General features: G+C 38.6%; 1 pseudogene; it reads left to right on the forward strand.

The window, feature by feature from the left end:
* The first annotated feature begins 2,271 nt into the window (after nt 1-2,271).
* Nucleotides 2,272-20,271, forward strand: LOC103351955 (zinc finger protein 644 pseudogene; annotated as a pseudogene).
* The last annotated feature ends 7,617 nt before the right edge of the window (nt 20,272-27,888 follow it).

Consider the following 27,888-nt stretch of genomic DNA (forward strand, 5'->3'; position numbering starts at 1 on the left):
ATTAGCCTAGTGAGCCGCGGCACCGGCCTATGTCAGACCTTTTTAAATACAGGTATGGAGGCAGAAGACATGAATTTGAAATAGCCAATATATGCAATTAAAAAACAACTTGGGGGCAGGCATTTTGCTTACTGATTAAGACCTGCTAGGGACTTCCACGTCTCATACGGAATGCCTGGGTGTAAGTCCCAGCTCTGCTCCTGATTCTAGTTTCCTTCGAAATGTCCACCTTGGGAGGCAGCAAGTGATGGCCCTTGCCACCCATGTGGGAAATCTGAATAATTTCTGTCTCCTGGTTTGTGCTGGCCAAGCCCTGTTTGTTGTGGACACTTCTGGAGTGAATTAGTGGGTGAAAGAGATCTCTTTCACTTGCTGTATCTCTGCCATTGAAATAAATAAAGTGAATTTTTTTAAAAAAAGAGCTTGAGAGTGAGTGTTTAGCCTATCAATTAAGACACATAAATCCCAATTTGGAACAACTGAGATTGATTCCCAACTCTGGATCCTGACTCCAGTTTTCTGATAATATAGACCCTTGGAGGCAGCAGTAATGGCCCATATAGTTGGGTTTCTCCTGGCTCCTTGCTTTAACCTCTACCTAGCCCTAGTCATTGTAGGCACTTAGAAAGTGAACCAATAGATGGAAGCTCTCTTTGTCTCTTTGCCTTTCAAATGAATAAATTTTAAAAGCTTTTAAAAAACTCAGCTGTCCAAGAAAGGAAAAAGAATGAGCACACAAGACAATCTAGTAGCCGACACAGGATTAAAGGAATAATTCGTTCTTGTTTTTAATGTGTTCTACTAAAAGACTTTAAGCAAACACAAGGGTACTTCAGAAAGTTTGTGGAAAATGGGATTAAAAAGTTTATTTTTGTATGAATGAACTGACTTTCATGTATCCAAGGAGTCTCAACACATTCATGGGAAATGTATGTTGTGAAAAAACTGTACAGGTGTATCAAAAAAGTTTTGCACTGAAGTAAATTGATCTTTTAATTCCATTTTTCCATGAGCATTTTAAAATACCCTCATATGTATTCTGAGAAAAATAAATATGACATTGAGGGTGCCTGAGAGAGTAATGGAAAAGAATGGAATCTAGAGCACAGATGGAAGTCAAGAGCTAATGGTGCTTAGAGAAATCTCTAGGTCAGTATTCTTCAAGTCTCTGTCAGGACTTCTTTTCAAGCGTGAAAGCAGGAAGAGAGGCTAGCTTCCCTTGTATTCAGTTTCCATTCTCTTAATCAGCTCCTATTCATTCTTTATTTTAGAGTAAGAACATTTACTGTAGGGAGAATTGTAAAGCCTGTCAAAGGCATACATCATACTTCTTATTAAGCACACACATATGCCCAATAAGCAAAATATATTTTTGGCCTTGTGGTGTCTGGCTGGTGTCCCTGGTATATCCTAGAGTGAGGCTTGTTTGTTTGGAAGAAGCACAATGATATTACATCTTCCTACATTGTTACATTGCTAACATGCTTCTTTCATATAAATTATGCAAGTTCATTTAAAGAGGTGAGAGAATATGTCTTCCATTTAATTTATTATTATACCAACATTTGGAGAAATTTTGTATATCAAGAGAAGGAGGCTTCCTGGCTGGTCTTCTCGTTTAAAAATTAGCCAGGTTGTCATAGATAGGATATATATCATCCTTCAAATGTGAGGACAAATTTTGTTTTCCAGCTCTACAGCATTGTTAGGGCTGACATGTCGTGGTGTATTTCTGTGGGGAAATATTTTCTGCTTTGTTTCAGTCTTTTGGAGTCGAATTTAGTTTTCTTGCTATTGCTAAGGCATAGATACTCCTAAAGAGATTAGTGAAACTCAAGTATAGGTTCTAGCATTACTTATACTCTCTTATACTTTCTAGAGTAGGACAAATATAACTCAGAATATATTTGAAAGCATGACTGCATCTGAGAAACCTTGAATCATCTTTAAATTGTTATTAGTAACACGTGTTCAGAATAGTACAAAGAAATATATCTAGAGGAACTACATTTCAGAAAAAATTAAAAACATCCCCCCAAATAGATCCAAGTACTTTATTACAGTAATTTCTTTAATCTTAACTATATTGTTTTGCATAAGAACACTGTATTGCATAATTAAAATAATAATTTATGTATTTAGGTCAATCTGATTTAAATGTTTTTCTAAATATATATTTCCAGAATATATACAAAAATGTTGTTTATACATTATTTTTTTCCTTCCAGGTTTACATTATTAACAAAGCTTGCATTTTAAAAGTTCTCTTTACATTTTATTAAATCTTGAATATTTGAAGAATAAATGTTCTTAGCAGAATGGAAAGATGTCAAACACAGTGCCTAATATTCTTTCTTGTCTTGCTCAATTTCTTTAGAAAGCTCCCTACAATACTTGGCATTGAGATAATCTGACAAATGATTTAAGAATGTTTGAGTGAGAAGTGAATTGAGCAGTGTAAGTAATAGAGCAGATGGAAAAATAGCCTAGGAGGAAGAGATAAAACATTTCATAAAAGACTTTACAATGTTCCATTTTCCTCTTTGATTTCCTTATTTGGGGTCAATTTTAAAAAAACAAAACAGGAAATAGCAGAATAGTGTAACAAGCATCCATGCAGTATGGTCCTAGAATTGATACATGTTCACATTTTCTTTGTGCCTCAGATATTTTTATATAAGCCTTTAGTGCATGACAAAGAGGGGTGAAGGCCTCTTGTTCGCATTTCTTCTTTCCAATTTCTATGTACTAGTCATTGAACAAATATTCACAGTTCATTTACTTTTCCCCTGCTGAAGAATACATAGGTTAATGTTGTTCTTTGTTACTAAGAACAATGGTGCTATCTACGTACTTCTTAGTGCACAAATGCAACAGTTTGCCTAGACCTTATAACTACAAGAAACATTTATGGGCTTAAGGAATGCCACTTTTCATTTCTTTTTTTTTTTTTTAAACTTTTATTTAATGAATATAAATTTCCAAAGTACAGCTTATGGATTACAATGGCTTGCCCCCCATAACGTCCCTCCCACCCGCAACCCTCCCCTTTCCCACTCCCTTTCCCCTTCCATTCACATCAAGATTCATTTTCGATTCTCTTTATATACAGAAGATCAGTTTAGCATACATTAAGTAAAGATTTCAACAGTTTGCTCCCACACAGAAACATAAAGTGAAAAATACTATTTGAGTACTAGTTATAGCATTAAATCTCAATGTACAGCCCACTAAGGACAAAGATCCTACATGAGGAGTAAGTGCACAGTGACTCCTGTTGTTGACTTAACAAATTGACACTCTTGTTTATGGCATCAGTAATCACCCTAGGTTCTTGTCATGAGTTTCCAAGGCTATGGAAGCCCCCTGAGTTCACTGACTCTGATAATATTTCGACAAGGCCATGGTCAAAGTGGAAGTTCTCTCCTCCCTTCAGAGAAAGGTACCTCCTTCTTTGATGACCCGTTCTTTCCACTGGGATCTCACTCGTGGAGATCTTTCATTTTTTTTTTTCCCCAGAGTGTCTTGGCTTTCCATGCCTGAAATACTCTCATGGGCTTTTCAGCCGGATCCGCATGCCTTAAGGGCTGATTCTGAGGCCAGAGTGCTGTTTAGGACATCTGCCATTCTATGGGTCTGCTGTGTATCTCACTTCCCATGTTGGATCATTCTCTCCCTTTTTGATTCTATCAGCTAGTATTAGCAGGCACTAGACTTGTTTATGTGATCCCTTTGGTTCTTAGTCCTATCATTATGATCAACTGTGCACAGAAATTGATCACTGGGACTAGTGAGATGGCTTTGGTACATGCCACCTTGATGGGATTGAATTCGAATCCCCTGGTATGTTTCTAACTCTACCGTTTGAGGTAAGTCAGCTTGAGCATGTCCCGAATTGCACATCTCTTCTAATGAAGAACTGGATTAAGGATTCCTCTGGGTTGCCTTTAGAAATCTCTTTTTTTTAAATAATAGGTAAAATCCAACAATTTTATGTAGTACAATATTTCTAATAATAGATATCTTCAAATTTCTCTCCATAAGCAGTTATACCAATTTGCTCTCCTATTAATTGAGTATGAGTTCATGTTTTCCCACATCCTCCTCAATTTTTCCCACATCCTTCTCAATTTTTTCCCACATTCTTCTCAATTTTTTTCAGAATTAATTTTATTTTTGTCAATTAGATAAATAAAAAAAGTATTTTACTATTGTATTGTTTTCAATGTATCTAATTTCTTGAAGGATTAATATATTTTCCTACCACTGCTGGCTATTCAGGTTCTCTCTCTGGGAGTTTTCTGTTTATTTAGTCTTTTGTCTATTTTTCTAATATATTGTTTGTCTTTACATAATCCTTTAAAATTACAGATATGTCTAATTTTTCTTTTATATATGCAGTAATTATATCTTTAAAATATATTTTGAATCCTTGAACAAACTATTCAGTGTCTCTTTTTATGAAGAATTTATGATTTGGTATAATCAAAGTATTTGTTTTGAACTATTGATTTATTTGAAAGGCAGAGTGACAAAGGGAAGTAGAGTGAGAGAGGAAGAGATCTTCCTTTTATTGGTTCACAGCAGTTGGGACTGAGTCAGGCCAAAGCCAGGAGCCAGGAACTCTATCTAGGTCTCCCACTTGAGTACAGAGATCCAAGTACTTGGACCTTCTTCTGTTTCTTTCACAAGCACGTTAGCAGGGAGCTGGATCGGGAGCAGGGCAGCCGAGATTCTAACCAATGCTCTGACATGGGATGCCTGTGTTGTAAGTGACTGCTTAATCCGTTTGCACCAACACGCTGGCCCAAAGTAGTTTTTCTAATGAATCTATAAAAGAAAGAAAGTGAAAGAAGAGAGAGAGAGAGAGCTCCCTTCTGCTGTTTTACTTCTCAAATGCCTGCATTAGCCAAGGTAGGGCTGAGACAAAACCCAGGAGTGGAGAACTCAGTCCAAGTACCCCATATGGGTGGCAAGGACCCAGTTACTTTTGAGCCATCACTTGCTGCCTCTCGGGCTTTGCATAAACAGCAACATGGAGTCAGAAGCCAAAGGTGGGTATCAAACCCAGGCACTCTGACTTGGGACATGGAAATTTTTGTAGTCTGACAAAGAAATTTTTTGTTCTACCTAGAGATCCTAATGACAATATGTGATGCTTTTATCCCAATAGTTTTGAGCTTTTCCTTCATAATCCTCTTTAATTCCTTTTGTTTTCTGATCCCTCTAGAATTTATGTTGTGTGTCTGATCTGAATTAGTAATATACTTCTGTTTTCCTCCATGAGTAAAGTCAATTTTTCAAACATCATTTCTTCTTCTAAAGATTTATTTATTTATTTATTTGAGAGAGGGAGAGGGAGAGAGAGAGTGTGTTGAGTTCTGGTTCACTCTCTAAATAGCAAGGTCTGGGCCAGGTGGAATCCAGGAGCCAGGAACTCCATCCTGATCTCCCACATGGGTAATAGGGGCACAGAAACTTGGACAATCTTCTGCTGCTTTTTCAGGTGCATTAGTAGGAGGCTGGAGCAGAAGTGGAGCAGCTAGGACTTGACCCAGCACTCTGATATGAGATGCCGGTGCTGAAAATGGCAGCTTAATCCAGTGTACCACAATGCTAGCCCAAAACATCATTTACTGGATTGTCTGTCATTTCCTACTGATCAGAATTGTCACTTTCAAATTTCCATATATCTTTAAATTTTCATGTGTGTTTTCTGCTGATTTTCATTAATCTGTCTATACTTGCTCAAATACCATACTTCAATAAGCATTGGTAATTAGTTTATTAAATATTCTCCATTCATAGTGCTTTACTTTTATGTAAATTGTCAATATTCTTAGCGATTTAGTTATCCATATTAATATTTCCAAAATTTTATCAATCCTTTACAAAGATGCAGAACATTTGGAAAAATTTTACAGTGAATCATTATATACCCTTCATGTAGTCACATAAATTGCATTTCACTATAATATTTTATCTCATATTTGTGAATCTAAAAATCATTCCCTTTAAAAAGTTATTTATTTGAGAGAAAAAAAGACAGATAGAACTCCCTTCCGCTGGTTCACCTCCCAAATGCCCACAGAAGCTGAGGCCAAAGCCAGCAGCTGGGAATGTACCCAGGTTTCTCATATGGGTTGCAGGAATCTAATTTCTCAAGCCATGATTGCTTCCTCCTATGGTGTATATTGGCAGGAAGTTAGAATAGGAAAATGAAGCTGGGACTCAAACCTAGGTAATTTGATGTGGGATGTGGTTCTCTTAACCAGTAGGCTAAGCATCTGCTTCATATCAGTGCTTCTAACTAGTCATTAATATATCTTGTTTGGGGGCCGGCTCTGTGGCGCAGCGGGTTAACACCCTGGCATGAAGTGCCGGCATCCCATATGGGCGCCAGTTCGAGACCTGGATGCTCCACTTCTAATCCAGCTCTCTGCTACGGCCTGAGAAAGCAGTAGAAGATGGCTCAAGTCCTTGGACCCCTGCACCCATGTAAGAGACCCAAAAGAAGCTCCTGGCTCCTGGCTTCGGATTGGCTCCAACCATTGTGGCCAATTGGGGAGTGCCTCTCCTCTGTGTAACTCTGACTTTCTAATAAATAAATAAATCTTTAAAAAGAATGCATCTTGATTGGGGGAAGAAGTATACCATTTTAAAGTAAATTGAAGACATTAGTGCCTCTCCAAAATACTTCAGCATAGATATCATTAATTAGAATTAAGATTTGCTTATAGCTTGATTTTTCGATATAAAATTTACAAACCATAAAATTTGTAAATCTTAAGTGCACATATCCCAACTTTTAGCTAACACATACACCTGTGCAATTTTAATCCCATCAAAGTAGAGAACATTACCATTGCATTAAAAATGTTACTTCATACCTTTTCTCAGTCAGTGCCCACTCCCATCCCTCCCAGGAGCAATATGTATTTTAAAAAGTGTGTTAGTTTTGCCTTTTCTAGAAATTTATATAAATGAGATCATATAGCGTTACTCTTCTGTTTAAGTTTTCTAACATGGAATGTATTGTTTTTGAGATTCATTCATGTTGTGTTACCAGGTCATTTCTTTTTATTGAGAAATATTCTATTGTATTAATAATTGTATTCTATTGCATTAATTGTAATAATTGTATTTTATTGTATTAATATAATGGTCTCATTACACATTTCTTCTTTCAATAGACACTAAGGCTGTTCCATATTTGGATTATTCTGAATAAATTTTTTATAAATTTTCTGTGAGTATATGCTTCCATTTCTCTTCATTACTCTCAAGGAGTGAAATTTTGCTAATTTTCCCTGTTTATTTTTATTTTAAAAACGGAGAGGCAAACAAAGACAGAGACAGGAAGAGAAAGATCTTCCATTCTCTGGTTTGCTTCCCAAGTGCAAGCAACCACTGGGGCTAGGACAGGCTGAAGCCAGGATCCAAGAGCTCCATCTGCACGGCCCATGTGGGAGGCAGGGGCCCAAGTACTTGAGCCATCATCTACTGCCTTCCAAGGTGTTCATTAATGAGAAGCCAAAATTGGAAGTGGAGATGAACTTGAACTCAGGCACTCTAGTATGGGATGCAGGTGTCCTAAGGAGTGTCTTAATTGCTACGCCAAAAGCCTTCCCGAAGAAGTGAAATTTAGAAAATAAATAGATCTCATATTAGTTTTAGAATACAATTCTCAAGTATCTCTTTAGCTTATGTTTAGAATTTCATTGAAATTTAAATTAATTTAGTTTTATGATATTCATTCCCCATACATAAACATTTAATCAGCTTTTATCTTTCAATTCAATAATAGTCTTTAATTTAGGGATCTGGCACAATTTTTCTAGTATATTTATAGGTTGATATTGTATAAATTTTTTTCCTGTTGTACTATCTACTTGATTAATTTTGATTGAAAAAGTACTAATTCTGCATATTGATAATGTGTCTAAACCTGTGATCTGTCTTAAGAGTTCAAATTAGATATAGGTTCTCTTGAGTTTTCTGTTTAGACATATATACTACAAAAAAGTAAACTTTTCCTTTCACTAAAACATATCCTTTAAAACTTCATGCTCCTTTTGTTTCCTTTTCTTATAACTCTGCCTACAAATTCCAGCATGATATGAAATAGAAAAAAACAAATGGAGGAAGTTCGTAAATTCAAAGAACTTCAGGATGAAGGAAGAAGTGAACAATTACAGTGTCATCAGTGTGTGTTTGATACCAATTGCCCTAATACATGTGTTCAAAATGCTAACATCCATGAAAAAGATAAAAGGCATTATTGCTGTGAACAACGTAACTTCATGGCAGTAACAGAAGACGAATTGGAATGTCATCGAGGCATTGCCCATGGAGTGGCGGTAAAATGCCTTGCTGTCAATTCTGATAAAGAGCAGAAAAAATCACCACAAAAGACTTTTATAAAGGACTCAATCATAGAATCATCCAAAAAGTCAGCTTCCTACATGGGTAGGATGTGGCCTTTCTCTACTTCAGCCACAAGTGTTTTAAAAAGGCACATGGAATACGTACATTCATCATCATGTGTTGATTCATTTGGTAGTTCTCTTGGACTTGATAAAGAAAAAAATGACATCCTTGAAGAACCTAAAGATGTTGATGGTACTAAACCATTAGTTCAACAACAGTCAACCACATTTCCAAAGAACTCTCCTCTAGAACAAGATGTGAAGCAAACATTTGGATCAAGCTCACAATCAAGTGATTTTTCAAAACTCCATAAGCATCCACAGGGAACACAAAAATCTCAGAAAAGTGTTGCCCAGTCAGTTGTCAATATGTACAATCAAAACAACTCTCCTCACAAGACTGCTATGAGTAAAACCAGCATTAACCAAAAGCCTAAGTATTTTCATCAGGCAGCAAAAGACATATCAAATGCCAAGGCAGATAGCAACTATTTGTATAGACACAAATATGAAAACTATGGAATGATAAAAATATCAGATGAATCATATCCTCTACATTTCGACAAAGAAACTAGTTCTTTTAATTCTCTACATCTATTTTCATCATTCAATTATTCACATACCAGTGGTTTTATTACAGACCCTGTTAACCTTGACACCAAAAAGCCAGAAAGCTTCAAAGACCATAGGAGTGCAGCTGTAAAAAGAGTACTTAAAGTATGTATGGAAGAGACTTGTATCGGAGGGAAAGACTTGGATAACCATTCAGGTTTTTTGCACAAGATGACTGTTGCTACTTTGCAAAACCTTAATTCTGAAAAGAAAGATAGTTTTATAACAGAAGATGAAAGTTCCTACGACAAAGTTGAGCTAGGTAACTACACTAGAAAGGCCATAAAAAATGAAACCTATAATATGATTAATAAAGATGATGTGAAACTATTCCCTCAGGTAGAAAAACAAAAGCCTGAAGAAAATGCTGCCTTTAGTTATGATCAAAATGATGACTTTAATTGTGAACATTATGAAGTTGCTGCAACTAATAACTTTTTTCAGAATATTTATGACCTTCAGCATTTAAAAAATACAGAAACTTCATTATCAAAGCATAATTCTGTTTCTCATTGGACTGATTTGTCTCTTAAGAAGGAATTCGGCCCTTATTGTCCAGCGACATTTGAAAAAGATATAGGGTTGTCAAGTCATGTCCAAGATCATCTTCATCAAGTAGGGTTAAGCTATAAAGACCGTCCTGTTGCATCACCAGAACAAATATCCAATAGTGACAAGATGCCACATTTTAAAAGAATAGGGCCACCTGTTACACGAGTTAGAAAAGCTATACTGAGCTCTGAATCCACTTCCACACATACCTGTCTACACTGTGGAGATTGGTTTCATTCTAAAATTGGACTGTCAAATCATGTTAGAGGACACTTGAGAAGACTTGGAAAAACCAAATGGGATGCTCACAAATCTCCAATCTGTGATCTGAATGAGATGATCCAAAAGGAAGAAACAGAAGAAATAACCTTAGAGTCATCAAACACCAGTCATCCTATTCCTAGACCATTTGTGGCACAAAAACTTCCCTCAAATGATGACTTTCTATATCAAAATGTTATACCTCATGGAGCATACTCTAATAGTCTAAAATATCTATCAGTGTCTGCACCGGAAGAAAAAGGACCTATTTTCTTAAATGAATATGATGAAGCAAAACCAGAACTGCCCCGTGGAAAAAGGAATCAATCTCTTGAACCGATAAAATGTCCTAAAAATAAAAGAATACGAAAAGAAATAAAGTCTGCTATTTCTGTTCCAAAGACAACAGGAAGAAAGAGTCTTGTTCATAGATGTGTTCCTCCGCTAAGTGAAGATAGTACATTAAAGTATCGCCCAAAAAAAGTGAAAACGAAGGCCCGCTCAGCTTTAAAATGTAAGGGAAAGAAATCAAAGCCAAGATTTGGAAGAAAGAACAAAACACTACCATTAACTGAAGAAACTGAAGACATTTACATTTTCCGCTGCAGGTTTTGTGACCTAGCTTTTCGCGGACCAATGTCTATTCAGGAGGAGTGGATTAAGCACTTACGACGACACACTGTAAACATCACTATTCCCCGTACTGGAGCAGCCATGGTGGACGTCCGATTCCCACATTAAAGGCCTGCCCCCATTACAGAAGCTTCATTTTCCCTACTAGTGGCAGAAGCAGCTTCATAGAACCAGGACGTCTTTTACATAGCAAATTTGAAGTGGATGTAAACTTAAAATTCTTTTTGTTTTAAAGCCATATCAAATTATCGATTTATTAAAGGAAAATGGGGAAAAGTGAATTCCAGTGACAGAGCAAATAAAATACTTAAAACATTAAGAGGTATTATGTGTTTCATTTAGGGTGGAAGATGTGTTTTTAAGGCTTACTACCTTTTGTCCGCTGTGTATGCAGTAAGGGATCAGTACATGTAAACAGCCATTTATAAACTGTTGCACATGGTTACTTATAGACATTTATTGAAAATTATGTTTCCTTCAACGTTACTGTTAACAGAAAGCTGGATTGGGGAAGTTCCCTTAGTTCAAACAGGTACCAGAAGCTGAGTGAAGAATCGGCAGAATCACTTTAAAATTAACATCGACAGGTCCAGTGTATCACTTCTCCAGACTGAGCACCCAATCCAGGTTTCTTACAATATTTATAGATTAATCAGCATCATGCCTTTTATTTATTTATTTTAAAGATTTTATTTATTTATTTGAGAGAGAGAGAGTTACAGACAGTGAGAGTGAGAGACAGAAAGGTCTTCCCGGGCCGGGGCCGTGGCACACTAGGTTAATCCTCTGCCTGCAGCACCGGCATCCCACATGGGTGCCGGTTCTAGTCCTGGCCGCTCCTCTTCCCATACTGGAGCAGCTCTCTGCTGTGGCCTGGGATAGCGATGGAGGATGGCTCAAGTGCTTGGGCCCCTGCACCCACATGAGAGACCTGGAGGAAGCTCCTGGCTCCTGGCTCCTGGCCATTGGGGGAGTGAACCAACGGAAGGAAGACCTTTCTCTGTCTCTCTCTCTCATTGTCTGTAACTCTACCTGTCGAATAAATAAGTAAAATCTTTAAGAAAAAAAAAAAGAAGTCTTCCATCTGCTGGTTCACTCCCCAGATGGATGCAATGGCCACAGCTCTGCCAATTCAAAGCCAGGAGCTTCTTCTGGGTCTCCTACACAGGTGCAGGGGCCTAAGGACTTGAGCCATCTTCCACTGCTTTCCCAGGCCATAAGAGAGAGCTGGATCAGAAGAGGAGCAGCAGGGACTAGAACCTGTGCCCACATGGGATGCCGGCACCACAGGTGGAGGATTAACCTACTGAGCCACAGCGCTGACTCCAAGCATCATGCCTTAACAGCTGCAGCATTGGTGGGCTTGGTCACAACCTGTGTGACTCAGGACCACCCAGGAGGAATTTGAGACCACACTGGGGAACTTGAATTGGGGGTGGCAGAAAACTGAGATTAGGACATCTGCCCAGACATATCAACACCTATGAGGAACAGAGATTGGGACAACTGCCCAGATATGTTAACACCTATAGGGAACTGGAACAGGGGTTACAGTAAACAGAGATTAGGACATCTGCCCTCCTCAGGGGTTTTATTTTTCTCCCTTGTCTCTGGTCATGGCCTTATTTCCTCTTAGTTCCCTCCTTTGGGACCCTCTTAATCATTCTAAGGGACATCATTTTCTGTTATTTATTGTAAATTGACTGGCTAGTAGCTTTGGAGGAGCATTTGGAACTTTATGGCTTCTTGGCGAGCAGAGACAAGTCGGGTAAGCATATTAATGAGGCAGGGACCAAACAAGAGCGCTAGAAAAATCCTGAGAAGTCCAGACAGTGAGAGGAGCCGGGATGCCTAGCTCCAGATACTACTCGAAAAGCCCCAAGACTTAGCTATTTCTTTTCTCCTTTTTGTGACCCTCTCATTAAGTTGTTGGGCCTTGTCTCTGACTACCCCTGATCCATTGACCTAAAAACGGCACTGTTTGTTTAAGAAAAGGCGAACTTCCTCTTTTTCTGCCATTAGTAGATCGAGTCCCCTCCTATTTTGCATGACTGCTGTTGCTAAGGAGCCTAATTGATCTTGGAGAGCCATTAATGACTGCAACTCGTTCTACATCATTTGGCAGGTCTCTGGATAGTTTGTTGTAAAAGGTGGTTGGTGAAGCAATTCCTTCTACCCCAGTGCCCACTCCAGCTTCCACTCCAAGGCTGCCTAATTAGGGTATGAGCTGGATAGCTCTTTACTCAGACCTGCTCAGCTACCATTATAGGAAGAGTTTGATTATTGGTGACAAGGTATATTTGGGGAGTGAGGAAAGCCAAGATGCAAATGCCTTTCCATCCATGTGGTAAACATACACAGACATTTGTTGCACATATGAAGAACAAAGCCAAGCAGGGGTGGCACTTGGCTGGGATAGCAGGGAGCCAGTTTACCTGGGTACTCATCTGTTCACACTGGCTATCTTCTAATTTTTTTTAATCTGTCTTATCCCACTTTGATATTGTATTCAGGAGCTTTTTGGGTAAATAATAGGCTACTATACGAAACAAAATATTCCTCCCAATGGACTCATTATCCCTACATAGAACATGACTAGAGCAATTGTTTGTGGCTACCCCAGTTCTTTAGAGCTGCTTCAGCCAAACCTATGAACAACAGCAATGTTAATATTATCATTAGCTCCAATGGGATAGGGTAACATTGAAACCCTAGTCCCCAGGTGTTCCTTGTTGACTTATCCCAGCTTCCACTGTGCATTGAGCAGTCAGCTCCCAAGTTTGTGACTGGAGCAGGGCTGTAGATTCCTCAAAAGTAGTGCATAGCTTGACCAGCCTCCTATGTGGCCAAAGCAAGGTGGTGGGCTCAGAGGGTGACTCTGAGGGGTTTTGCAGAATATCCAGTCACTGTCCACTTGACAGAACTCTGGAGTGGGGCTGCAGCTGTTAGGGACGAAATGGCGGTGGAGAAGACTACCTTAGTTCTTTGTCTCATGTGGAAGAAGAATTTCCTCGTGGACAAAGCAGAGAGAGAAAAGCAAGACTTATTAAAGTCAAAAACCTCCTGCTGAAGTGGCCTGGAGGGCCAGGGGGGCTGCAAGAGAGGGATACCCCCAAGAAGCTGGAAGCTGGGTTTTTGTGAGCACGATTTGGGGGTAAAACTAGCACAGTGAGTTAGAAGCTGGACACAAAACCCATCAAAAGGCTGGATTTGTAATCTTATTTGCCCTGTCTAGCTTGCTCTAGACAAAAGAGCCATCTGAAGGGTGTGATAGGTAACTTCTTTCTATTTTCATAAAACTAGAAGCTCAGAAGGGTGGGATGACACTTTTGTCTTGCTAAAGGCAGCTTCAGGGAAGAAACACGCAATGGGATTCAGCATTTTGGTCTTGCTAAAGATAACTTTTGGGGAGAAACAAGCACTTCGCACCTCTTTTCCTTTCCTCATTTTCCACTGGGACCAACCTAACTGCTTATTAACCCATCTGACTCCTCACACAGCCTTGATCCAGATGTCTATTACCTGCAGCTTTTAAGGCTACTGATCTCCCCCTGCAGGGTCAGCAGGCAGCTCAGGTTTCCTGATGAGTGGCCAGGGCAGCACACATCACAGGTAGCCGGGTGCTGTACCTCTGTCTACAATGCATGGCTCCATGCACACCCTGGACTAGCCATCTGATTGGCCCAGCCCCACAGCCCACAACTGCTCTCTCCTCCTTGCCGCATGATGTTTTTCCATATAGTTCTGATTATCCATTGTTACTTGCTGGATCTGGTAAACATTTTATCATGTGTGGATCAATTTTCAGAGTGAAACAGGGCTGTCATTCTTGGGAACTCCCTTGAAATAATCAAACTTGGAGGCCCCTTAGGACATGGCTCATCTGTTCCAAATGGTCAGCTTGCTTGGTGTTGTCAGGTCCAAGATGCACCCCTAGTCTCAGGCTATTAATAAATGCAGCTCTTTTGTAACTCTAGAGATGAGGAACTCTAACTTTGATACAATTCCAAAAGTTCCAGGGGGCTGTCAGGTAGCAAGGCACCTGGAAATTTAGAAATAACAACCAAAGCCTAGAAACAGATGTGACTGCTGTGAAAGTTTACGATCTAGTGCCCCCCCCTTTTTTACATTTTAAACAAAATACTTAATAATCAGAATTTATGTTGAGGTCATTGGCACAGGTTATAGCAACATAGTACAAACGTACTGTAATTAAGGATAGAGTGTGAATCTCTTTAGGAAAGACACTCTATTGACTTTTTATTTATTTATTTTTTTGACAGGCAGAGTTAGATAGTGAGAGAGAGAGACAGAGAGAAAGGTCTTCTTCCGTTGGTTCACTCCCCAAATGGCCGCTATGGCCAGCTATGGCCAGCGCACTGCAGCTGCACTGCTGTGCAGATCCGAGGCCAGGAGCCAGGAGCTTCTTCCTGATCTCCCATGCGGGTGCAGGGCCCAAGCACTTGGGCCATCCTCCACTGCCCTCCCAGGCCACAGTAGAGAGCTGGCCTGGAAGAGGAGCAACCAGGACAGAATCCAGCACCCAACTGGGACTAGAACCCAGGGCGCGCCGCATGCAGAGGACTAGCCATGTGAGCCGCTGCGCCGGCCATCCCTATTGACTTTTATTACCAGGCTTGCCTGGGAGGAGAGCTGGCCTGAATAGGAGATTAGTGTATAATAGGCATCTCTAGAAGCAAACTTACAGTATTGCCTGTAATTTATGAACCCTAGGCCAAACCCTTAATAGCATGATTACTTTGGAAGCTGAGCAGAGCAAAGGTTCTTTTCAGCTTGGAGCTGACAGGGTCTGTGGTTTTGATCTGGAGTCCCTCAGCCCCGGGGCAGTTCTGTTTATTCAGCTCTTGCCAAAACTGACAATATTTTGTAGAGGCTGGCTTCTATCACTAAGTCACAATGGCTGTTTGCCCAGTCTCCTGGCTTTTTACATCAAAAACAGGTGCTATTTGAGGCAGACTGGCCTCATTGGGTCCCCTTGATGGTAGAACACGACGTAAAGCAGTTATTAGTTGGCTTGCCACCCATCTTTACATTGCTCCTATTACCTGCTCGCTCCTTTTCCTCCTTGTCTTGGCTAAAGTAGACCACAGTGGCATCCCTTAGGATGTTAGCCAAGGTGGTGTTTAGTCTCATCCCTAATCTTTAGTGGCCTGATTTAGAAATCTGCAGTCACAGGCATGTTTTGACAGTCTGTCTAAAAGCCTCTTCCCTTCCTGAACTTAGAAAAGGCTCTTTCCTCTCCCCTTTGTGGCTTTGTAAAGAGGTTTTGTCTGTTTATTGTACTTATGGCAAAATAAATCTAGCTGTAAATTGTATCATAATTTAAGCTCTTATTTTGTTACGTGTGAAACGTGGCAGAGAAAGATTACCTTGGTTCTTTGTCTCATGTGAAAGAATTTCCATCCAGACAAGACAGAGAGAAAAGCAAGATTTATTTAAGTCAGAAACCTCCTGCCCCAGTGGCCAGGATGGAAACTCCAAGAGAGGCAGGCCCTCTGAACTATGAGGGTCTGCGTGTTAAGCACAATTTTGGAAGAAAAAAAAATGAAAGAGCTGCTATCAGTTAGAAGGCAGGGACAAAACCCATCAAAAGGCCCAGATTTCTAATTTTGTCCTATCTAGTTTGCTCACGATAAGACCAAAAAACCGTCACCAGGTGGGATTGGCAACTCCTGTTTCCACAATAAACTGGAAACTCAGAAGGGTGGAATCTCCACTCCCTTGCTCTTCTCATGATAAAACTGGAAGCTCCCAAAGAGTGGAATAGGTACTTTTGTCTTGCTAAAGGAAGCTTTGGGGAAGAAACAAGCAAATCTTACCACTGGGACCAGCCTAACTGCCCATTAACCCATCTGACTCCTCACATTCCCTCTCCCAGGAGAATGGACCCTAACTTCTGTTAGGGGTATGGGATTATGACTGCTCTGGCTTCTTCAAGATGAGTAGGGGCAGAATGGGGAGCGGCAGTTAAGACAGGGTTCCAACAGGAGGTGGTCTTTTGAGGAGGACACTTTGCCACCTCGCAGAAACTGCTTCCATTCAAAGTTCATATGCATAGCCATCTAGAATTTCATTGCTTCAGGTCTAGAGAAGATGAATCTACCAAGCAGATTAAATATACAGGGTATAAAACGAAGGAGAGAGTCATTAGAGGACCTAAGAAAGGTGCTGTCCAAACAAGGAGGAAGTTTTCCCATTGAGAGATAAATAGAAACTGACAGGAAGGGCTTGATAATAATCGGGTGGGCATTAAGGCCTGGCCAGGTGTATGAGGCCCAGACCTAACTGTCTCTTCACATGCAAGAGGCCTCACAAGGGAAATGTGAGCTTCCTTTTGGAAAGACACCCTGTTGACACCCATTACCTAGCTGGCCTGGGACAAAAGCTGGCCTGAATAGGTGGTTATTATTGAATAGGTGGCATCTCTACAAGGAAGTGTACAGTTCTGACTGCAATATTACTGACGCTAGACCATGCCCTTAATAGCGGTGGTTACTTTGGAAGCCAGGCAGAGTGAAGGGCTTTTTCAGCTTAGAGCCAACAAGGTCTGCAGCTCTGACCTAGGATCCCTTACACTCCAGGGCAGTTCCATTTCCAGTGACCTTGACTCTTGGCTGACAGAGTTGACAGGGGTCTTTGGAAACCAACTTCTGTCATGATTGCTGTGTCCTTCCAAAGCCCTGGCTTTCCACATTGAAAAACAATGCCATTTGGGGTGAACTGGCCGTGTTGGGTCTCCTTGATGGCAGATCACTGTAAAGCTTTATTAATTGGCCTGCCACCTATTCTTACTTTGCTCCTGCTGCCTAGCTCACTCTTCTTCCTCCTGGTCTGCTAAAGTAGAACAGAGGAAGGCTTTAGGATGTCAGCTAAGGGCGTGTTCAATTCCATCCCAAATCTTTGATGACCTGAACTAGAAATCTGTAGTCACAGGTGTGTTCTGACAGTGTTTTTCCTGTGATATAAGATGATGCCTGCAAGGTGTCCGGCGCATAACAGATCTTCCCAGGCAGACAAATCAATTAATTCACAGGTTTTTATTGGGGTTCCGCTCCCGGGCGAGGTTCTCCGGTCCCAACAGAGCAACAGAGCGGGGGCCGGGGAAGTCGCACGCCAGAGATTGGGAGAGCTCCTTTTATAAATTCAGGGCATGGGGGTTAAAGGTTGAGGCGGGTCTGATCCTCATTGGTTGACCTTTAGGCACCCACAGGGACCTTGCCAAGGACTTTCTTCCCCGGAAGTAGGCCTCTCCATTCCCAGAAGTGTAGGCCTTCCCTCCTTGCGGATCCCAAAGCTACCAATGCCCATGAGGAAAGCTATGCCCTTCTAAGATCAAACATGATGACCACCTTATCCAACCTGTCTATAAGTTTTGGAATCATTAGTAAAACTTTGTATCTCTATGTTAGTTTGATTTGAAGAGGGAGATTTTGCCTGTTTACTGTGCTCATGATAAATTAAATCTAGCTGTAAAATCATACCATAATGCAAGCTCTCATTTTTTGCTATATTCTTTGGTCTTAAAAAGATTAGTCATCACTTTTATAAGGTCTGGGGATTCAAACTACACATCCAAATGGAGAATCCTTCAGAATAGTCAGTTTTTCCATCTTGAAGAGAATAGAGGAGAAATGAGGGAACAAGTCAGACCTCCCAGATTGCTTACTCTTGGTAACTTTTTATCAAATGAGAAATTAGAAAGTAATTTTAACTGTCAAATATCAACAACTTATAAAAAAATGGTTACCAAAAGGCCCAAAACCTTATGTAAATTTTAAGACAAAAGTACATGTAGTTGGAAATATTTCTTGAATATCTAACAGAAGTGTAACTTGCTTGACCAGCAAACCCAAGCACAAACATGTCAGTGACTTAAAAAATATTTAATTTCTTTCTACCAGCAAATTTAAAACAACCTATCTATCAGACTTTTATTTAGGTCACATAAACCAAAAAAGCATTTTGGGTTAATTCAGCAGTTTAAATTTATGAGCAATCTTTTATCTATAAGCCAATTAAAACAGAGCTCTTAATAAATTTTCCTATGTAGACATATAATATGTACACATGTGTAACATATAACAGCCATTACAGGACTGAAAGCAGCTTCAGTAATAGCTTCTTAAAATCTTTAACTGCTATTTTAAAAACTACCATAAGTTGACTAGAATTACTTCTTGCTCTTAGTTACCTGAATTAACCATACTTTTCTCAGATGGAAACTGAGTCCATTGTTAAACTTTGGCTTTATCTGTTTATAGAACTGTCCCAAAGTACTGAATACAATAGAAGTCAGGAGAAAAGTCCTTCAGAACATATAAGAGGACACATTTAAACACAGAAGAACCAACAATGTTTTTAATTTCCATGAGCAGTAAGTTGTTTGGAGGAGAATACAAAACTGTGGCTGACAAAAGACTTTAAATAGCCATGGTTAAAATTATAAAACTCATTAACCAGTGAGAAGAGGCACTTACTTACTATACACAGTATTTTTTTAAGATTTATTTATTTATTTGAAAGTCAGAGTTACAGAGAGAGAGGAGAGGCAGACACAGAGAGAGAGGTCTTCCATCCGCGGGTTCACTCCTCAATTGGCTGCAACAGCCGGAGCTGCGCTAATCTGAAGCCAGGAGCTAGGAGCTGCTTCTGGGTTCACGTGGGTTCAGGGGCCCAAGGACTTGGGCCATCTTCTACTGCTTTCCCAAGCCATAGCAGAGAGCTGGATTGGAAATAGAGCAGCTGGGTCTCGAATGGGCGCCCATATGGGATGCTGGCGCTTCAGGCCAGGGCGTTAACCTACTGTGCCACAGTGCCGGCCCCTACACACAGTAATTTTTAAACCACCTGCAAGATCTTACAAAACATTTATCCCTTTTAGGCTTCTGGGTCTTTTTCATTAAGATAACCATCATGACTGAAAACAACACAACAAGATCATTAGACTTTTGTAACTTTTGGAAATGTGTTTACATTATTGTAACTTAAAATTTAGCACCACTTCACATCTTGGCAGTACCTTTGATATAATCCAAATCACCTAAATAGTTGGTGTCTTTACAAGATGAGAGATACATCCTTTGACATTTCCAGGGGCCCAATTGGAAATATCAAAGTCTGAAGAATTTAACACTTTGATTTTTTGAGTGCCTATTGAAGTTGTCAAGAAGATTAAAATATCTGGTTGCGATAGAATTCCCTAACATCATGACATAATATAGACCAGATTTTATAATTGTTATAAAATGATCACTCAAATATTTTAGGATGAGTACATATTTAAACAAACCGTAACTCTTAAAACTCAGCTGTTCTTAAACAGAACTTAACAGAGACAGTAGAGAACACAATAGATTACTTCAATAGAAGACAAAATCTGTCTCTTTGGTCATCCAAAAATCATAAATAAAACCTTAAATGTAGCATCAGTGTTGGAATTATCCAATAAATTAGAACAATTTTAACAGAGTCAGAGGTAGGGAAGAAAAGAGAGCTTACTGGAGCTGGCTAGAAAACTGGAAAGTCACCAATTAAACAAAAATATTAAAACATGCTGTGGTTTTTAAACATTTCAAAATTAGAGATTTAAGAAAAATATTTACTAACATCTATGTATTTCAGAAACCTTATTGATTTAACAGAAGATCAATTCTAATTCTATGTCAATCAAAGAAAAATGGATTGATAGTGCAAAATACTTAAACATCTAGAAGAGTATTTTTCCAAAAATCTGAGTACTATAGTTTAGTCAAGTTTACAGACAAAATTTTCCATCACAAATATCATGGTTTTATTATAAATATTTTGTTTTATTTGCCATTTCTCATTTGCCAGAATTTTGATGTTTATTATTTTTTTCAAAAAAACTACTTGGATTTCTTGATCACTTGCTTTATTTTTGGCTTTCTCTTCAATTTACTACATTTTCATTTCATTGTCCTTTCTCTTCAGGGACTGTGATGATTGATTTTATTTTATGAGTGGGCTATGAGATGTTAAGATATTTGAGCATTATTTTGGATATTTCTGCAAAAGCATTTTTGAAAAAGATTAACATTAACATCGGTAGAGTGAGTAAATCAGATCACTTCCATTTATGTTGGTTAGCCTCTTTCAATAACTTGAAGACCTGAATATAACAAAAGGCTGACTGCTACCTACTAAGAGAGTATTCTCCTGCCTGATAGCCTCTGAACAAGATATTGACTCTTCCTTGTTCTACAGTAGAACACCAACTTGTGGATTCAAAATAAATCATTGAATCTGTATATTTTGGACTTATCAACAGTCATAAATAATTACCCAAGTCATTCCTTACAAAAAAGATCTCCTTATACAATGGTACTTTAAAAGATTTTTAAAAAATGGAATTAAAGATGTTTATTTTGATGTCAAACAATTTTGAAATCTAGATGTAGTATTTTTATAATACACATTTCCATGAACTTTTTTGAAGACTCCTTGTATATATAAATGTAATTAAGGCTATAAGTGTCTTGTAAATATCACTTTAAGAATACTTCACATGTTTTAATGTATCAGTGTCATTTCTCCATTTTAAATATTGTCATTGTGCTTTAGATATTTCATTTTGTGCATTGTCATTTTTTTAACTCATGAGTTGAGTTCCTATAATTTCCAAATAATGTGGAATTGTGACATGCTTTATTTTTAGTGAATTTCTCTTTTGATTTTCTTATTGTCAGAGTAACAGAAAAATTATAGTAACTGTTGGGAATTTTCGCATACATTGACTATGACTAAACATGTAGTCAGATCAGAATCTTACTTATATCATACATGAATCAATTCAAAAGGAATAAAGAAAGACTTAAAATCATAAAACTTCTAGAAGAGCACTTAGGGAAAATGCTCCTTGACATTGGCTTTTGCAACAGGTTTTTGGATATCACACCAAAAGCTCAGATTACAAAAGCAAAAATAAAAAAATGGGACTATGTCACACCAAAAACTTCTGCACAGAAAAGGAAACAATAAAATGAAAAGACAACTTATATAAAATATAAAAAATTATAAAAAATGATTGCAAACCACATTTAAGATATTAATACTCAAAATTCATAACAAATTATGTACCCAAAAGAGATGAAATCACCATCTTCTAAAAAATCACACATCAATGTTCATTGCAGCATTATTGCAATAACCAAGATATGGAAACAATGTAGTATGTTTCTTAAGTTATGCTCAGTCAACTTTCATTTAGAGTGAGTCAGTTCTTCCTTTTACTTTAGATTTTTATTTACAAATCTTGAGGCTATATTCCAGTTATATACATTTTATTTCAATGGTTTGTTCCATTTCTAATATTCAGTTTCTGTTAGGCTTCACTTTACATTGCATTTTGCCTTACTTAATATCACTACATAAGAACTATTTTGAATTTTATTTACTCATTTATTTGAAAGACAGAGATAGACAGAGTTCCCATCTATCCATTCACTCCCCAAATGCTCACAATAGGAATGGGGAGGAGGGTAGCCCAGAACAAAGCTGGGGGCCAGGAAGTCAATCCAAGTCCCCAGATGAGTGCCAGGTACCCAAACATTTGCATTTGTACCAGTTCATGAAGGACTAATGAGGATTTTCCTAAACAGAAGATGAAGCATATTGAATATTACAATGATGCTAGGGTGCATATTGAATGGGAATGAATGACTTAAGAAGAGTTAGGAAAAATATATTAGTGTCAGACTATGAAAAGCCTTATATGTCAAATTTATATGTATCCTATAAGGGGTCTGTGTTGCAGCACAGAGGGTCAAGCTTCTGCTTGCAAGACAGCATCCCCATGTGGGAGAGCCAATTGGAGTTCCAGCTTCTCTGCTTCTGATTCAGCTTCCTGCTAATGTACCTGGGAAGGCAGAAGAGGATGGCCCAAGTGCTTGGGTCCCTGCCACCCATATGGGAGACCAAGATGGAGTTTCTTGCTCCTGGCTTCAACCTGGCCCAGATCTGACTATTGGCACCATTTGGGAAATGAACCAGCAGATAGAAGGCTCTCTCTCTCTCTCTCTTTCTCTGTCTGGCTCTCTCTTTCTCTGCTGGCTCGCTGTCACTCTGCCTTTCAAATAAATAAATAAATAAGTACCTTTTAAAAAAAGTTATATCCTGGCCGACACCGCGGCTCACTAGGCTAATCCTCCGCCTTGTGGCGCCGGCACACCGGGTTCTAGCTCCAGTCGGGGCACCGGATTCTGTCCCGGTTGCCCCTCTTCCAGGCCAGCTCTCTGCTGTGGCCAGCGAGTGCAGTGGAGGATGGCCCAAGTGCTTGGGCCCTGCACCTGCATGGGAGACCAGGAGAAGCACCTGGCTCCTGGCTTCGGATCAGCGCGGTGCGCCGGCCGTAGCAGGCCGGCCGCAGTGGCCATTGGAGGGTGAACCAACGGCAAAAGGAAGACCTTTCTCTCTGTCTGTCTCTCTCTCTCTCTCACTGTCCACTCTGCCTGTCAAAAAAAAAAAAAAAAAAAGAAAGAAAAGAAAAAGTTATATCCTATAGTTAAAAAGAACAATTGAGAAGTTTTACATAAGAAAGGAATTAGATCAAACATATTGTTTGTGAGAGTGCAGATTGAATGGGAGAGATTGAATAGAAGATTCTCTCTTCTGTGAGAGAATCTGATGAATGTATTAAAGGAGATAAGGTGATAAGATATATTTGTTAATAGGTCATAACATCTACTTATTTTTTTAAGGATTTATTTATTTTTAAGGCAGAGTCACAGAGAGGCAGAGGCAGAGATAAGTCTTCCATCCTCTGGTTCATTCCCCAGATGGCGACAATAGCCAGAGCTGCACTGATCCGAAACCAGGAGCCAGGAGCCAGAAGCTTCTTCTGGGTCTCCCACGCAGGCACAGGGGTCCAAGGACTTGGGCCATCGTCTGCTGCTTTCACAGGCCATAGCAGAGAGCTGGATCGGAAGTAAAGCAGCCAGGACTAGAACCAGCGCCCATATGGGATGCCGGCACTGCAGGCGGCAGATTTACTCATGCCACAGTGCCCGTCCCAGGTCATAACATTTAGTATATGTCCACTATGTACTTTCTATTTTTCCATTAAAACTATTGTAATAGGTTGACAACCTTTACATTTTATAGATGGGTTAACTTAGTTCAAAAGATAAGGAACAGGCCGGCGCCGCGGCTCACTAGGCTAATCCTCCACCTTGCAGCGCCGGCACACGGGCTTCTAGTCCCGGTCGGGGTGCCGGATTCTGTCCCGGTTGCCCCTCTTCCAGGCCAGCTCTCTGCTGTGGCCCGGGAGTGCAGTTGAGGATGGCCCAAGTGCTTGGGCCCTGCACCCCATAGGAGACCAGGAGAAGCACCTGGCTCCTGCCATCGGATCAGCGCGGTGCGCCGGCCATTGGAGGGTGAACCAACGGCTAAAGGAAAACCTTTCTCTCTGTCTCTCTCTCTCTCTCACTGTCCACTCTGCCTGTCAAAAAAAAAAAATAAATAAATAAATAAAAATAAAAAAAAAGATAAGGAACAAATAGTCCAATATCTAGTTACTATATATTTGAGTTTGGATTTGAATTAAAACTATTGGGTCATATAAACTGAAGTAGTTACAGGGGAAATATAGAAGTAAGGATGGTCCCGAGAGTTGTTACAAATATGTGATAAATATGACTTGGTAAACATTTGAACATATTGAAAGAGAAAGTGAAGAGTTAATGATCCTTTCTTTATTTCACTCATCCAAATATTCATTCATTCATTCTTTCTTTCTTTCATTAGATATTTGTCAAGCTCATCCTACCTCAGGCACTGTGCTTGGTACTCAGTATACAGTATTAAGAAAGCAGGACATTTCTGACAAGCATGACTGGACTGAGAGTGATGCCATAAACTGGCATAAGGAATAGAGAATTAGAAGCAGATTTTAGGGATAGAGAAAGTTTATGGTGAATTTGAGGTTTATATGAAAAAATGAGGAAGATATGTCTACTAAGCAATTAGAAATGAAAGACTCAAATTTAGAAGATTCTAACTATAGCTATAAAATGGAGTGTTATCAATATAGAATTAACAAAGGCATGGGAATAAATAAGATCATAGACCTGGTACATAGAACTGGAGGTCAATGTCGTAGTCTAGGAAACATTTATATTCATAAGAGGAGGCAAAAGTCACTGAGAATAATAATCAAGAGAAAATTTATTTTCAGAAGCCAAAGGAAGGGAAAATTTCAGGAAGCTGTAGGACCTCAATAGTGAAAAATATCAAAGAGAGAGGTCAAGGAAAACAGAGACTGAAATAGTGAATTGGATTTGACAAGTAGATGATAATACGTAACCTGTGTAAGAATTGTGTCAATATGGTCACTCAATCAACCAATCATTTTTTAGTCTTCTATAATTCCTAGAAAAGTGTTATACACATGATATTCTATAAATGTTTGTCTAATTAATGAATAACAAGACCATTACACTTGAATTGACATTATTAAAGAATAATGTGGATTTCTGCAGAAACTATTCATCTTTGGGCCTTGCTATATAAACACTGGTGAATGAACAAACCAGAAATATCCATCTTTCTCTCAAATAGCAGATATGACATATTATTTTAGGAAAATCAGCTATTTCTTTACTTGACTACAAAAATTCATTTGTGATTAAAAGTCATTCTCCTTTATTTGCAGTTCAGTAATAAAATCTTTCATGTGGATAGCATTTATAAATGTTCCAGTCATTTTGATGTAATAAATGACATTAATCCTCAGGATAATTTTTGAAGTATTTTATAATTCCAGTTTTACTGATAAAAATTCAAAGTCTGGGCCGGCACCGCAGCTCACTAGGCTAATCCTCCGCCTGCAGCGCCAGCACACCAGGTTCTAGTCCCGGTCGGGGCGCCGGATTCTTTCCCGGTTGCCCCTCTTCCAGGTCAGCTCTCTGCTATGGCCCGGGAGTGCAGTGGAGGATGGCCCAAGTGCTTGGGCCCTGCACCCCATGGGAGACCAGGAGAAGCACCTGGCTCCTGCCATCGGATCAGCGCGGTGCGCTGGCCGCAGCGCACTGGCTGCGGCGGCCATTGGAGGGTGAACCAATGGCAAAAGGAAGACCTTTCTCTCTGTCTCTCTCTCTCTCACTGTCCACTCTGCCTGTAAAAAAAAATTCAAAGTCTGTGATAAGTCATTTCTGAAAATTCAACTTCATTCAGGATTGGCAGGGATTGAAAATATTGCTGATACAGGTGTTTGAATTTATCAATACATAAATCCAATTTTTCATAGTACCTGAAAAATCAGAAGTTTCCAATTAGTTAAGTTGAATGAACCAGTTAGTTAATTAGAGCAAAATAGAATATAAGGTAATAAGTAACTAAAAACTATTTAAAAGTACAGGAATCATATTAGTTGCTCATGAATGAAAAGTGGAATGTACCACAAGGCTATAATTCAAGTGATCATCATTGGTAGTCCTTGTAACATATTATGAGAAAAAGAGGCATGTCCATAATTGGAAGACTAATGAGTGTTGTATGTATATATCAAGGAAAAAGAAGACCTGTCAATAAAATGATGAAAAGCAGAGTCTAGAAACAAAGGACAATGGCTATCTTAGGATAAGATAAAAGGTCCATTCAGGGGTGCAAATCATATTCAAATTGGTAACTTCAAATTACCTGAAGAAGAAGTAGAACACTCATTTTCAGCTCACGGCTGATAGACTGGAAATCTAAAAGATGTATTCAGCATTTGTTTTAGCCCTACTTGTCAAATCCTGCAGGAAGCTTACCTGGTTCAAATTTCTTGAAAATTCTAAGAAATTTTCATTTTGGGATTTCTGTAGTTTAGTCACAAAATATACATTATAATAAGCCAAGCGTAGCTGGCCAAGTAAAGATTCACTTTACTCATTGATATTTGGCACAGGGACATTGTGAAATGCATCTCTTCCATTAATTTGGCTTTATAATTCTTCCCAAATCTTGCCACTAATGTCAGTCACAATCCTGTTGACTGAGATGTGAAAATGCCACATTGAAGAAATACACAATTGAAAGAGAAAGAAACTTAAATTTAGTTCCATGTTACTGTTTGTATTCCTTCTAAATTTAGGAGGCCATCATAGAATTTAGAGTGACCAAAATAGTTATTAAGCTAGAAAATAATTTCTCATAAATTTAAACTCTTAAGACTTTTTAGACTGTATTATTAGACTATAATAACTTTATTATGCATACACATACATGCTTCCATATATAATAAGTAGACATATTAATTGTTTCTAAGTATAATTTATAAAGCACATTATCACAAAAATGGATACCAGTTGACAGTGTGACAAAAGGATAGAAATATGTTAAGAGAATTTTATTAGTACTGTGTCACTAAAACATCTGATTATTGCTAAAAGACAAAGTGTATCAGTGTACTTAGCTATTAAGTATGAAGTTATTTAGAATTTCTAATCACCAATTAGCATTAGCCATTTAGCATTATGGATGATTCTATGATAATTTGTTATTATATTATAAAAAAATTTACTTGAATCTGGTCATATAGAGATACAGACATAATTACTCCATTCCTCATATTTGATGTTAAAGGAACATTACTTTTTAAGTAGAAAATAGGCCATTGCCACATATCTCTTAATCTAAGTATAATTAAAAACAGTGCATCACCATGATTGACTTTTCAAGCCTGTAGATCCTACTTAAATTTTTAAGATTCAACTTAAGCTACTTTTTTATACTAAGTAAATTCTCCACCATGTTTGTCAAATACTACCTCATCTATTTGGAACAAGAAACTCTAAGGATTCAATCATTCATCCAAAACATACTTTTTAAATATGTTTAATATTTATTAAATATCTATACTGCTCTGACTACTTTTCCAGACAAAACAGACAAAAATATCTATCAAGATGGAGCTTATATTCAAATAGAGAGAGATATGAAATAATAAAATAAAATAAACATGTAGAATATTAATTAGAATGTGATACTTGACATGAAAAAATAAAGCAAGGAAGAGTAACCAAGAGTTTTGGTTGTGAAGTTTTCAAGTTCCTAGTCAAGGAAACTCTACTGATGATATTTAAGTAAAGTCTTGAAGGATATTAAAGGAACAAATCATGTGGATATGAAATAAGATTAGAGAGAAAAGATATCCCATAAATACTATGATGACCATGGTTTTCAAGATATAGAAAGAAAGTCCAAGTTCTGGAATGATCTGAGCAAAAATGTGAGATTAGCAGGATGTGAGGTCAGAGGCAGCATGTGAACCAATCAATGAGGCCCATAAAAGGTGATTCCAAGAATTAAGACTTGTACAAATCAACAAAGTTTTACATGGCTTTGAGCAAAATAATTAACTTGTTCTCATTATCATTAACTT

Source organism: Oryctolagus cuniculus, chromosome X (genome assembly GCF_964237555.1).
Source record: "Oryctolagus cuniculus chromosome X, mOryCun1.1, whole genome shotgun sequence".
Lineage (NCBI taxonomy): Eukaryota > Metazoa > Chordata > Mammalia > Lagomorpha > Leporidae > Oryctolagus > Oryctolagus cuniculus.